We start from the raw sequence: 14091 nt of genomic DNA on the forward strand, positions 1-14091 counted from the left end.
AAAAAAAGACAAAGTTATCAGTATATGCTATAAATATGATCAAAGCAATTGCATACGTTATGAATTAACAAAAAATCATTTACTACACTCAGAGTGCCATATGCATTTCTGTTCATTGTTCATTTTCCGTTATTATTATTTTGACTAAACGATTATGACTGTCGCCGTAATGTTGAATGTGCGTGTATGTGTTTGTGTGTAAGTGGTGTATTTTCTTAACCTATACTAAATCTATTTGTATCCTACCATATATTCATCTGATAATTTGTATCAAATGTTGTTGTTTAAATGTTGGGTTTTTTCAAAACGATCATACACACTGCATTCTGTATTTACAACCCTGAAGAATACAGATCAAGATCTGAACTTCATTGAAATATGTTTGTTACTTAATCACAATATCATGTCAGGATATGGATTCGTTTACCTTTCATCAGTAACCGTTTAAGCTTATTGTCAGTATTTAGATTTTGCAGTTGAATTTTCTGAATGTTGCCAATTACTAATTGTGTAGAATTCTGTGGTGTATAATCAACTTCTTAATATCCTGTTCTGGACAGTATCACAAACCCCCTGTGAGTCGCTGATAATTCTGGATTATGGAAATTCCATTTAAAATATACATTGAAAACTTGTAATGTCAGTGTAATCAACGCTCATATTTGTTTACTTTTTCTAATTCCCCCGTGGAAGGAAAGGGATATGAACGTATTTCCGTTGTATCAATTTTTCAAATAAAACAGACGAGACAAATCCATTTACATTATACCCAAATTTTGCTTAAATTACTAACTAGCATGTATCAAATATAAATTAGCGTAAGAAACGTTGTTTGTATTTCAGTTTGAGTTGCATTGATGAGTTTTAAAATGAATGAGGAGAAAACATGAAACAAAATAATGAAATTGATTTCGTGTAAAATCTGTTTCTTGACCTGTCATGTCAATGACAAACCGTTCCATCATTTCCAACTTATAAGTGTCACATGGTTCTCGTTTGATCAATGGTTGTGAAGCATAGGGTCAACTAAAACGTCATTCTTATCTTAAACTTTGAACAAGAACGTCGAGGATATTTATGATTCTATTAATTACAAAACTGGTTGAAAAGTTGATGATTCTGAAAAACGACTAATTTGTATTTTTCAGTAAAGGATTTGTATAATATTTTTTATAAATGAAATTAAATGTACTTGATTTGGAAGGTATTTTTGCCATTGGTCCTCACAAAAACACCGACAAAGTTTAACAAGACATTAATCTGTCAGGTATCGGTAGTAAAAGATAAACAAAAATATACGGCTCACACTGAGTCATTATTTTATAAGCAACATGTATGGCTTACATCGTAATAGTTTATTTAGTAGTACAAGTGTTAATTCAAAGTACAAACAAAACTCTAAGCATGACCAAATATGATGCTGAGAATGTTTTGTAACCAAATGCAATGACTAAAATTGAAAGAAGCGACAAAGAGCTTTATGATGCAATATTATAAATAAGTTATTTTAAAGTTAACAAGTGAAATTTACTAAAACAAAATGATTCCACTTTGCCTTATAGGCGTTTCTAATTTTTTTTTGGGCAAAGCAGGATGTATTAATGTCAACATGATATCGTCTAAAACATATTATGAGATTTTCAATTATATTGAAGTATTCGTCTATCACAAAATAACACGATTCAAGAAAGGTATTTTTGTTCCTTTATTGTATTATGTCAGTGAAATAATTAACATCGAAATAATACGAGTCAAGAATAATAACAGAATTTTTTTATTCTCTCATGTACGAGAGCTAACTGCAATATTTGGATTTTTCCTCAATCTTTCCTTTGCCAACAAAGGTCTCGATGGCGTCAATTTAGCAATATTCTTCATCATAAATTAGTTCAATCGAAAATACCTCCTTATTTCAAAGACCAGTCTGTGCCAATCATTTCTTATACCTATACCACCCCTATTGCAACTAAAATTTTCAATTACAAACACGTTTTGCAGGATCTCGATATTGACAACTTCGAGTCTAAACCTCCTGATTGCACTTGTGCTAGTTCCAAGTTCACATATAATCCTACGGGCCACGTTACCGGTGACATCAACATTGTTAATGACACTTCTCTACAAAATATGTTATCGAAAGGTCCGAAATATCGTGAGCCTAAATCCATCAATTGGAAATACAACTTTAAAATTTTGATAGATTCAGGTGAAGATTATGCCAGGCAATGGGCTAAGCGCGAAAAGGAAGACGTAAACACTCTTTCTGAATGGATTAAGGCAGTGAGGTCGTTGATACAAACCAGAATTAAGAAACCGAATGGGTCTATCAATGCCCATGCTACGTCAATCTTTAAAGACCCAAATGTTGCAAAACACCTATCCTACCTCCATGACAAATATGTTGTTGTCCCCGCAGATAAAGCCCAAAACAACATCGTTTTTGTGTGTAAAACTCATTACATTAACTGCTTGATAAACGAATTAGTTATTGACAATAGTCACTTGGAAACTCAACATATACCCTCACGACACTTACCAAAGAGGAAATACTGGATAATCATAGGTCTATTCTGTGTTCCTTTGGAATTTCAACCAAACTGGATCTTCCATCACTGTATTGGATACCTAAATTACATACGTGTACTTACAAACAACGGTATATTGCTGTGTCTTCCAAGTGCTCCACGAAACCTCTTTCTAAATTATTAACATCTATTTTATCAGCAATCAACGACGGGCTTCAAAGTTATTGTGAAACTGCCTATTCTAGAGGTGGCGTGAATCAGATGTGGATACTTAAAAATTCCAAAGATCTTTTAGAGTATATACAATCTAACTCTCTTTCATCTTGTAACCGTATTAAGACATTCGACTTTTCTACTCTTTATACAAGTATTCCACATTCCAAACTAAGAGACAAATTGAAAGAGTTGGTATTGCTTTGCTTCATAAAAAAGAATGGCCAACGTAGATACAAGTATCTTGTCTTAGGGAGGGATAAATCCTTCTTTGTTAAGGATCACTCTGATTCAAACCAAAATTTCTCTGAAACTGATATTATCAAGATGCTTGATTTCTTGATTGACAACATATTTGTTACGTTCGGAGGACGTGTTTTTCAACAGACTGTCGGCATTCCAAAGGGAACAAACTGTACTCCTCTATTTGCTGACTTTTTTCTTTATTATTACAAGGCTGACTTCATGCAGGAACTTCTTAGGAAGAAAGATAAGAAGTTAGCAATATCCTTTAACTCTACTTTCCGCTATATAGATGATGTTCTTTCACTAAATAATTCAAAATTTGGGGATTATGTGGAACGCATCTATCCCATCGAGCTACAGATAAAGGATACTACAGATAAGTCGGCCTCATATCTTGACTTACATCTAGAAATTGACAATGAGGGTCGGTTGAAAACAAAACTTTACGACAAAAGAGATGATTTAAGATTTCCAATTATGAACTTTCCATTTCTAAGTAACAACATTCCAGCAGCACCTGCATACGGGGTATTATATATCTCCCAATTGATACGATATTCCCGTGCTTGCATTTCCTATTATGATTTTCTTGATAGAGGGTTGCTACTCACAAGGAAGCTATTAAACCAAGAGTTCCAAATGGTGAAGTTGAAATCATCCCTTTGTAAATTTTACAGACGCCATCACGAGTTGGTTGACCGTTATGGAATAACCGTTTCACAAATGATATCGGATGTGTTCCTTATGTCGTAACTACAATCCCCTTCCCTTTCATGAATGTGACCTACCGAATTAGACTATTTACCGGATTTGTTATCACATAAGCAACACGACGGGTGCCACATGTAGAGCAGGATCTGCTTAACCTTCCGGAGCACCTGAGATCACCGCTAGTTTTTTGGTGGGGTTCATGTTGTTTATTCTTTAGTTTTCTATGTTGTGTCATGTGTGCTGTTGTTTGTTTTTTTTTTTTTTTTTTTATTTTTAGCCATGGCGTTGTCAGTTTGTTTTAGATTTATGAGTTTGACTGTCCCTTTGGTATCTTTGGTCCCTCTTTTGGAATATGTAGAACCATTGTGCTTATATAGTCACAATGTATTTTGCTAAATACCATTTATAGACTTTAATATGTTCTTTCTTGTCTAATTGTGTGTTTCGTTAACTAACTTTACGACAAAAGTTCAATATCTCGTTTCATTGTTGAATTGAAATTTTTTCACTACTCGTAAAAATATTGACAGACGATGTTGTTATTTTACATATTACGGAGTAGCCAGTTGTGAAATTCACGCTTTGCTTATGTCTGTACTAAACATCATTTCAAACGACAAATTGGAAAGTCGGTGATTTTTTTTATTTTCAAGTTGAGTACTCGATTAAAGTAATGATACGGCTAAATAACTTGACGATCACATAACAATAGTTCTTCAAAACACTCATCATTAAATCAAAGATACAGTCACCCAAAGCTGCTTCTTACTTTTAATCTAAATAATGTCTAAGTAATAACTGTATTTAGTATTTTCCGGTTTTTAGTAATCAGAACTTGTGTAAATAGGTTTATTTTTGTAAATATTGCAAATTATTCGATGCAGACCAGAAAATAAAGAATTCAAAAAATAATGTATCTTTCATGATAATGAGCGTTATATATGTAGCTGTGTATACATGTATATGAATAATAAAGACTCTTTGACAAAAACAAAGATATCATCTTGTGTTTTGAGTTTTTGTTTATGATGAAATAAAAATCATCGTGTTTGGGTAGTTTTCGAATGATAAATAAACCCATCACAGACACTAGGATTGATCTTTTGTACGCAAGACGAGCATTTAAGAGCACGAAGGACTCAAAGTTCTTAAAAGTTTTGCCAAATAGAAATAAGGTAGTCTATTCCGGGGGCAGAAAATCCTAAGTACTTAGACAATATTTTGGTCAATATGATAATTCATAATTATGACCAAATCGATGATAATTCGTGTCAATATAGAAGTGCTGAATACTTGTCTGAGCTTGTGATACCCACAAATAGAAAAAATCCACCAACAGTGCCATCGACAATGTAAAGGCTTTAAGGAAAACAATATTTCTATGCACATTCGGTTGTTCTGTTCAAAGATATGTTACATTATGTCACCAACAAATACATTCTATTTAGCGCAAAGGAAACTTTCTTTTATATCAATATTAAATTACACATTCATTCAGTACAGCAAATATTCTGGGATTTACTATTCCACTGTTATATTATATAACCTTTCATTGAAAAAACAATTTTAAGTGCATGGAAATTTTCTTTATCTGTTAGTGTTATTATTTTAACAACAAAATATTGTTTGCACTTAGTTTCAACACAAATACATATATCATACAGTTGGACATAACCAGATTCTGACGTATGCGTGTGTACTAACCAATGACAGAAACTACAACTAGTGTGACGAAAAAGTCATAAACCAGCAAACACAGGATTACGATCTGCAATAGTTAATTATCATAATAAACCAAATGATATTTCAATGATGTCAAATATTTCTACAGTATCCTGGTTTAATATGTCAATGAAATAGTTCTTTAACATTGAATTGTCACAAATCCAGATAATACAAGATCATCTTTAATTCTTTTTTCTCGAGAGCTTAGTGCAACATTTGGAATATGTAAAACCATTGTGCTTATATTCACACTGACTTTTGCTAAAAACCGTTTATTGACTTATATATGTTCTTTCTTGTCTTATTATGCTGTTGGGTAGCTGACTTTATGACAAAAGTTCAACAGCTCTTTTCATTGTAAAATTGAAATTTTCACTGTTCGTAAAAACAGACGACATTTTAATTTTACATATTACGAACTACTCAGTTGTGGAACAACACGTTGCTTATGTCTGCACTAAACACCATTGGATTATTTCGAACGAGAAATAGGTATGTCGGTGAAGTACTTTTCTTTTATATGTTTCAGTAAAGTACTCAATTGAAGTAATTATACGGCTTTATAACTTGACGATCAGATAACAATAGTTTGACAAAACACTCCTCATTAAATCAAAGATACAGTCACCCGCAGCTCCTTACTTTTTAATCTTAATGATGTCTTAATAATAACTGTATTTGGTATTTCTGGTTTTCCAGTAATCCGACCTGGTGTGTGTAGGTTTAATTTTGTTAATAATACGTATTATTTGATGCAGACTAGAAATTAAAGAATTTAAAACATAATGTATACGTCATGACAATGGCATTACACATGCAGCTGTTTATATATGGATAATAAAGACTCTCTAATAAAAACAAGAATATCATCTTGTGTGTTGAGTTTCTTTTAATTGACCTCAAATCTATGGGTTTGTATCGTTTTAATGATAATTAAACTTATCATGGATACTATGATTAAAAATATGTACGCCAGACGAGCGATTTTTCTTAAAATATCAGCGGAGCCCGAAAACGTTAAAAAAATGCAAAATAGGATACGAATTAAAAGAGCATGGGGGACTCAACGCTCCCTTTGAGTGTCTGAAAATACAGCTAAATTAATATGTTCATTGAGTAGAATATCCGTGGCAAAAAAAATCAAGGTTTCTTAAAAAGTTAAATTATAAGTATGATCTATTTAATTATAATTCGTGTCAACACAGAAGTGCTAACCACTGGCATTGTGATACCTTAATGAATAAAAAAAATCCACCAAAAGTAGCAACATCTATATATAATACATAAGCAAACGATGATATGTAAAACAAATTTTGTAATTCTCTTTGGATATGATGAGTGGAAATATACACCATTATCTCACCAACTACGAATCTCAATTCGGCGCTAAGAAAACGTTCTTTTTTCAAATTTTATATTAACTTACACATTAATTCAATGCAACACATATTATTTTATCGTTCCACTTTGTTATAATATACTATTAAATAACATTTAAAAAAAAATGCATAGTCTAGGAGAATGGAGAAAAACATATCAAGCTTAAAGGTGTATATTTTTTTGTAATTATCTGTTACAAATTAGTTTCAGTTGTTATAAAAATTAAAATTATCAACTATTTAGCAGTTTTAATGGTTATAGAGGAGTTTTTAATTTTTGCATATTTGAATTCCCCGCCTTCACTGGGAACGGCCATAACTGGTGAACATCTGATGTCACACAGTCGGTTTGCTTATAAGACAAAAGCACAGGTGTATTCATGTATTTATGGATAGAAAATTAACGTGTTTTCGATTTATATATTTAATTGTGAAGCGATAGTGAAATGGAAGAAGGCCGGGACAATCTTAGAATAATTCCGTATGATTACGAACCGGAGTTTACGCAATGAGAACTGCAAAATATAAGAGAGACATTGCCGATCACAAATCATGCAACTTTAGAAGATTAGGTGCAGTTGCAATGCATGTGAAGAAATGACTTCGCCGGAGCAATGTATTTTGTGTTGCTCCTCTGAATATGTGCATCCGAACATCTATGACTTGGAGTGCATAACAGAACACCCTCAGTTTCAGCTGATCGTCCTTAATTCAGACGTTTTGACAGTGGCATTTGTTCAAGAAATGCAGGTCGTGTCCCGGATAATTTAACAAACCAATACGTCAGTTTTACATCGAATATTAAGCTTACTTAATTTCATAAATTGCATAAAATTCTCGCTATCTTTATCTAAAATTTTCAACAACAAACAATGAAAAAAAGGGAGGGCACATCTGCCTCCTCTCACCCGATAAAATTATTTCATTATTAATATTGGCACTCTAGCATGGAAGTAAAATCAAAGATATGAAACTTTGAAATAACTAAACTAATTTATATATGTAAAAAACTATATAACAGGATTCCATTTCCAGGAAGTCAGGAGCCAGTAATCTATATAGCTAGTGGTTGTCGTTTGGTTATGTGTTACATATTTGTTTTTCGTTCATTTTTTTATATAAATAAGGACGTTTGTTTTCTCGATTGAATTGTTTTACATTGTCACATCGTGGCCTTTTATAGCTGACCGGCTATGCGGTATGTAATAGCTTATTGTTGAAGGCCGTAGAATGGAATGACCTACATGTATAGTTGTTAATGTCTGTGTCATTTTGGATTCTTGTGGACAGTTGTCTCATTTGCAATCATACCATATCTTCTTTTTTATATTATGTGCACAAATTTAAGTGTAATGTAATGAATAACAATATATTGTGTAAGTCACACAGGGGCCCTTGATTGTAAAATAAAGAACTTTGAACTTTACATGTTAAAACCTATTAATTACCACAACAAATATAACTGATTTGACTGTTGTATTTATTAAAATATGATAAATGCAAAACATTATACTATAATTGTCCTTCTTTTCAGGCAGTCAAGGTTGACAGCCTACAGACAGTTTGTATGTTGGATGCTGAAAGAAGAAAACCTCGGAAAAGGAAAGAGAGTTGTTATCCCATCGTGTGTGGTGAAAAGTATTTCAAGAGCCAAATGGACATTACACAGGTTTTAGAACAGTATTTGACAATAGTTCACATTTGTTCTAATATACAGTCCTTGGATGGTGTAAACTTCCCACTTACACTATACATCATTAACCATACACCATACACCATTACACCATACACTTTGTACCATTACACCATACACGTTACACCTTTGCACCATACGCCTTACACATTACACCATACATCATTCCCAATTCTATATACACGATCCGAAATTACCCATAATGCAATTAAATTTTAAATATTAATATTATTTTTATTGTTTATGTTTACAATCTGAAAAATTAAAATAAAAAGAACTTCGTTTTCAACCAATCAAATGTTGTACACCGTTCATTCACACCATTCCCGATCGCACGATACACAATCACACCATTCCTCATACACCAATACACCATTCTCCTTACACCATACACCATAGCACCATACACCTTACACCATTGCACCATATGCCATACACCATTACACCATACACGTTTTTTTTTTGGAAGTTTACACCATCCAAGGTCTGTATATGTTAATTATGTACAGTACTACTGGATTGATTTTTTAATTTCATTTAAAAAATATTTGCTCTAATTTGACTCATTTATTTATTTGTGATTCACATTCAATCACGAACTTTGTTTAATCTTGAAATAAGATTTTGAACTAGTTTAGCCTTTTCCGGTGCAGGTACAGGTGCAATATTGCCCTGATTTTTGTGTCAATTTTGGGAAAGATCATCTCTGCCTTTTGCAAAATGCACATTTCCATCATTGTGTTTACCCACTTATATGTCTTATTGTTATACACTGGTTTAGCTACCAATTTTGCCGTTATCTTTGAGTACACAGTTTTGTAAACTTCATGTCCTTGTCCGTCATTTTTTTCCCACGGTTTTGTGACATATTGTGGTCAGTTACTGCAAGCGATGTTCTAGCATTCATCTGGTCAAAGTTAAATTCTTGTCGTTTTGGAACATATTTTAAAAGTAAGCTATGGTACACCTCCAAATTTCCAGTGTGGCAGCACTCGCTTAAATGTTTAATGTCTTTCCTTAACCGTTTATTAAGGATAACTTCTTTCAAAGCATTGTGTGCTTTCAAATCTTTCACAAGCCACTTTTTCTTAGCTATAGCTGGTGTTATTTCGACATGTGCACAGGATGTGACGGCCCTCGAATGTGTGCTGGTTTATCACATGATGAACGATGAAAACCCAACTTTCCTCTAACCATTCCTTATCACCATTGCAATTGCTAGCACACCACCATAGGTGATTGCAAATAGCCTTAATCCATAGTGCAAGGTCTTCAGGCTCCCCTCAGTTTTGCTTTTTATTGGGGTTTTTTGCATACACTTTTTGCCAACTGCCATACATCAAACTGGTGTTCAGTCTCATATATTGTTTGTTCATCACACTTTCTTATCTGGAAATGTCGATCAGTTGCAAGAACAGTGGAAATGTTGATTTTGCGTATAACGATAAATCGAAGTAAAAGTAATTCTTTTTTTTCAAATATTATTTCTATTTACTAACCTGTGCACTTCGACGTTTTTGTGTAGATTTGGTCGATCGTTTCTGTGTTTTTCTGGTGTCCATTCCGATGTTGACAATTGTCGGCATTGCATTTTGTCGCAAATATTTTCTTTTTGGTAAGAAGTCCAAAGATTCTTTGACCAGGTTTCTATCGAATGAATCGGGCTTGAAATGGTCTTCACACACAACCTTGCTACTGTTAAATTTAAAATTTTCTATTTGAAGTTTACGATTTTTCAAGTTCGAGATCGATTTTTTGCAAAGTTTGTTTTATCTCCACTTTTTGAAGGATCAGGGATAACGAAAAAACTGTTTGTACACTTCCCCTTTTCATTAGTACACTTGAATGCTTGAAAAGACGGCATCTTTATTGAAATATTCATCGAATCGTGTTTAATTATAGCGAAGTAAATATTTATTCTAATATGTTTATCCACACTGCTTCAATACCAAACAGACTGTGTGACGTCACCAGACATTCGGGGCTTATCGGTTTGAAACAATAAACAACGGAATAATTGACACCGAATCTGTCTATTATTAGAAGAGTACTTACACATGTTACAATGGCGTTTACCATGATATTGTGAAAATGTCAAATTTAATAAACCGTATTTCATTATTAGAAGAGTTAATTTAAAAATGGCTGGGTTATTTACGTTTTATAAAACACTTTTTATCATATAAACTCAGCTTCAGTCAAACCTGGAGTTTTCCTTTAATAATCGGAGAGGAATTTGTATGGATGAAAATTTATTTGTTTTTCCAATCCCAATAAACTGTCATATATTAAAGTTTGTGTCTCACTATGAAATATTGTTTGCATTTAGTTTTAACACAAAACTAACATAGGCCGTGTTCACATTGACCTAAACTCGGTGTTGTGTCAGTGTAATTCACACGTAAACAAAACACAATTACGTTCACACGGATAAAACTCAATGTGTACATGAAGTTGAAATCATGTTTTGTCTACATGTAGTCGATAGTCAATGCAGGCCTTTTGTGGGTTAAGTGTACACAAAACAAGGTATTTAGAACATGAATTTTACCATGTTTATTTTAACTGAAGAAGGAACGTTTTTTGAATAAAATTGATATTTACATCAACTATTGAAAAAGTTCTTTACCGAATTATTTGTCTAATAAAAACTAGATATATTACTTTTTAAATAACAAAATAACAACTTAAGGTAGCTTTATTCACCTCTCATCAAGATATAATTATTTCTTCCTGAATCGACTGGACGTATGCAGAAATATTTGCCACTGGTCTTTACTCAATTAACGATTTACTAATTAAAATGCATTATTTAAAACGAATGTGCGGTAAATTGCTATTATCTCAGATCCAGTCAAATTCCCTTAGAAATATAAAAAAAGATAGGCATGCAGTAATCCATCGTTGTTGCAATATTCCAAATATCTCAATTCTTCGTCTGTAAAAGAGGGACGAAAGATACCAAAGGGACAGCCAAACTCACAAATCTAAAACAAACTGACAACGCCATGGCTAAAAATGAAAAGGACAAACAAACAACAGCATACACGTCACAACATAGAAAACTAAAGAATAAACAACACAAATCCTACCAAAAAACTAGGGGTGATCTCAGGTGCTCCGGAAGGGTAAGCAGATCCTGCTCTACATGTGGCACCCGTCGTGTTGCTTATGTGAAAACAAATCCGGTAAATAGTCTAATTCGGTAGGTCACATTCATAAAAGGGAAGGGATTGTAGTTACGACGTGAGGAACATATCCGATATCATTTGTGAAACGATTATTCCATAACGGTCAACCAACTCGTGATGGCGTCCGTAAATTTTACGAAGGGATGATTTCAACTTCACCATTTGGAACTCTTGGTTTAATAGCTTCCTTGTGAGCAGCAACCCTCTATCAAGAAAATCATGATAGGAAATGTAAGCAAGTATCAATTGGGAGATATATACCCCTTATGCAGGTTCTGCTGGAATGTTGCTACTTAGAAATGGAAAGTTCACAATTGGAAAGCTGAAATCATCTCTTTTGTCGTAAAGTTTTGTTTTCAACCGACCCTCATTGTCAATTTCTAGATGTAAGTCAAGATATGAGGACGACTTAACTGTATCTGTAGTATCCTTTATCTCTGGCTAAGGTAAGGTAGCTACCGTATGTATTTCGAATCATAAAAAGGACTTTCATAACTGTTAGAAAAGTGTTCCGAAAAATTTGTATTCGATTTTTTGTAATGAACATTTAAATGACACGTAGTTTGCAAAAAAACTGCATAGATACCAGGACTAAATTTTATATAAACGCCAGACGTGCGTTTCGTCAACAAAAGACTCATTAGTGACGCTCGAATCCAAAAAAGTTTAAGAAAAAAAGCCAAATAAAGTACGAAGTTGAAGAGCATTGAGATCCGAAATTCCTAAAAGTGTTGTCAAATACAAATAAGGTAATCTATACTTGAGGTAGAAAAGCCTTAGTATTTCAAAAAAATCAAAATTTTGTAAACAGTTAATTTATAAATATAACAATATCAATGATAATTCATGTCAGCAGTGTGCACAAATCTCATGTACAGTTAGTGAAATCAGGTGTATAGATGTGAACAAATTTAATGTGAAACCAGTTGAAATTACATCAAACTAATTGCAAACATGTTAACTGTACATGGCGTTTGGTGTGAACATGGCCATATATACCCTACAGTTGAACATTAATCGGTACTTAAGGACTTTCTTCGATTGTCTTGTCTGGGAATTTTTGTCAGATTTTCGGAATCCTGTTTTTATTCATTTCAAGGCCTTAAAACATTTTGCCCATTTACCCCTATTTTCTTTTTATAAATCTTTTACATATATAAATATAAGCCATTTGTAAAAGTCTTATTAAATTCTTGTTATTTCTAAATAGTTTTTGAATTTAAAGCTTGTTAAATGATAAAACTATGAAAAATCAAGATAGAGCATTTTCCCGTCAAAAGTCCAATGGCTTATATCTTGAAAACAAGCGCATTGACCTTTTTTGTTTTGCTCTTTTGGTTCCTTTAATAATTCTCTATCAATATATACTAGTGTTATGAAAAGCTTGTTATTTTGAAACTGAGTAGCGAACCTCCTTAAGTATGAATGTGTACGAACCAATGACAGAAACTAAGATCAGGTGGGCGAACAAGTAATAAAACAGCAAACAAAAGATAACGATCTGCAATAATGCATAAGCATAATAAACCAAAATGTATTTCAATGATGCCAGAAAATTCTAAGGAATCATGGTTCAATATGTTAGTGACATACTTCTTTAACATTGAACTTATACAAATCTAGGATAATACAAGATTATTTTTAATCCCTTTTTCACGAGATCTCAGTGCAACATTTGGAATATGTAATACCATTGTGCTATACAATCACATTGTATTTTGCTTTTAACTGTTTGTAGATTTGTAGATGTTCTTTCTTGTCTTACAAACCTGCTCGTGCATTTTTCATTGTTATTCAACGCAAAATAATTATCTAAGAAACCTGGGACGATCTCATTTCACAAAGGATTTCTATTGTCTACTTATTGTACCTCGAACTTATTTACCCCATGTAGGTCTTTAAGTTGAGGTTCAATTTACTTAAAGTTAATCGGGCATGACTAATTAGATACACCCTCTTAAAGTCAGGAGTCCGAAATAGGATCGTGAAAAAACACCCAGCAAAGTGCTTTTGGTTGCTTGAATATCTCCGATCAATAATCAGGCGGTATTTTGTGGAAATAATAACCTGTCCCGAACCGGGAGATGTTGGCTGCAATAGGAATTTATTTATAAACAAAGTCCATATCTCATTTACTTATAGTGGCCCTTATTGATTGTAAATTCATGCCGTTTTGTTTATGGCATTCGTCTATCGTGGAAAAAAAGAGGGAAGGAGGGCAAATAACTTAACTTAAGAGTTCGATCATTATGGTTCAAATCTATTCTATTACGTATACGGCATACGTTTTACCTCTAGCGAACGCTCTGCCTTATTGTAAAAAGTGCCACTCTTAATTTGTAACATTTGCTTCATATTGATCAACTTTGCATCTAACATATGCACGACATATTTGCCACTGGAGACAA

General features: G+C 33.0%; 1 pseudogene; it reads right to left on the minus strand.

The window, feature by feature from the left end:
* Positions 1-9121: 9121 nt before the first annotated feature.
* On the minus strand, positions 9122-10078 carry LOC143056165 (uncharacterized; annotated as a pseudogene).
* Positions 10079-14091: the final 4013 nt, after the last annotated feature.

Source organism: Mytilus galloprovincialis, chromosome 13 (genome assembly GCF_965363235.1).
Source record: "Mytilus galloprovincialis chromosome 13, xbMytGall1.hap1.1, whole genome shotgun sequence".
NCBI lineage: Eukaryota > Metazoa > Mollusca > Bivalvia > Mytilida > Mytilidae > Mytilus > Mytilus galloprovincialis.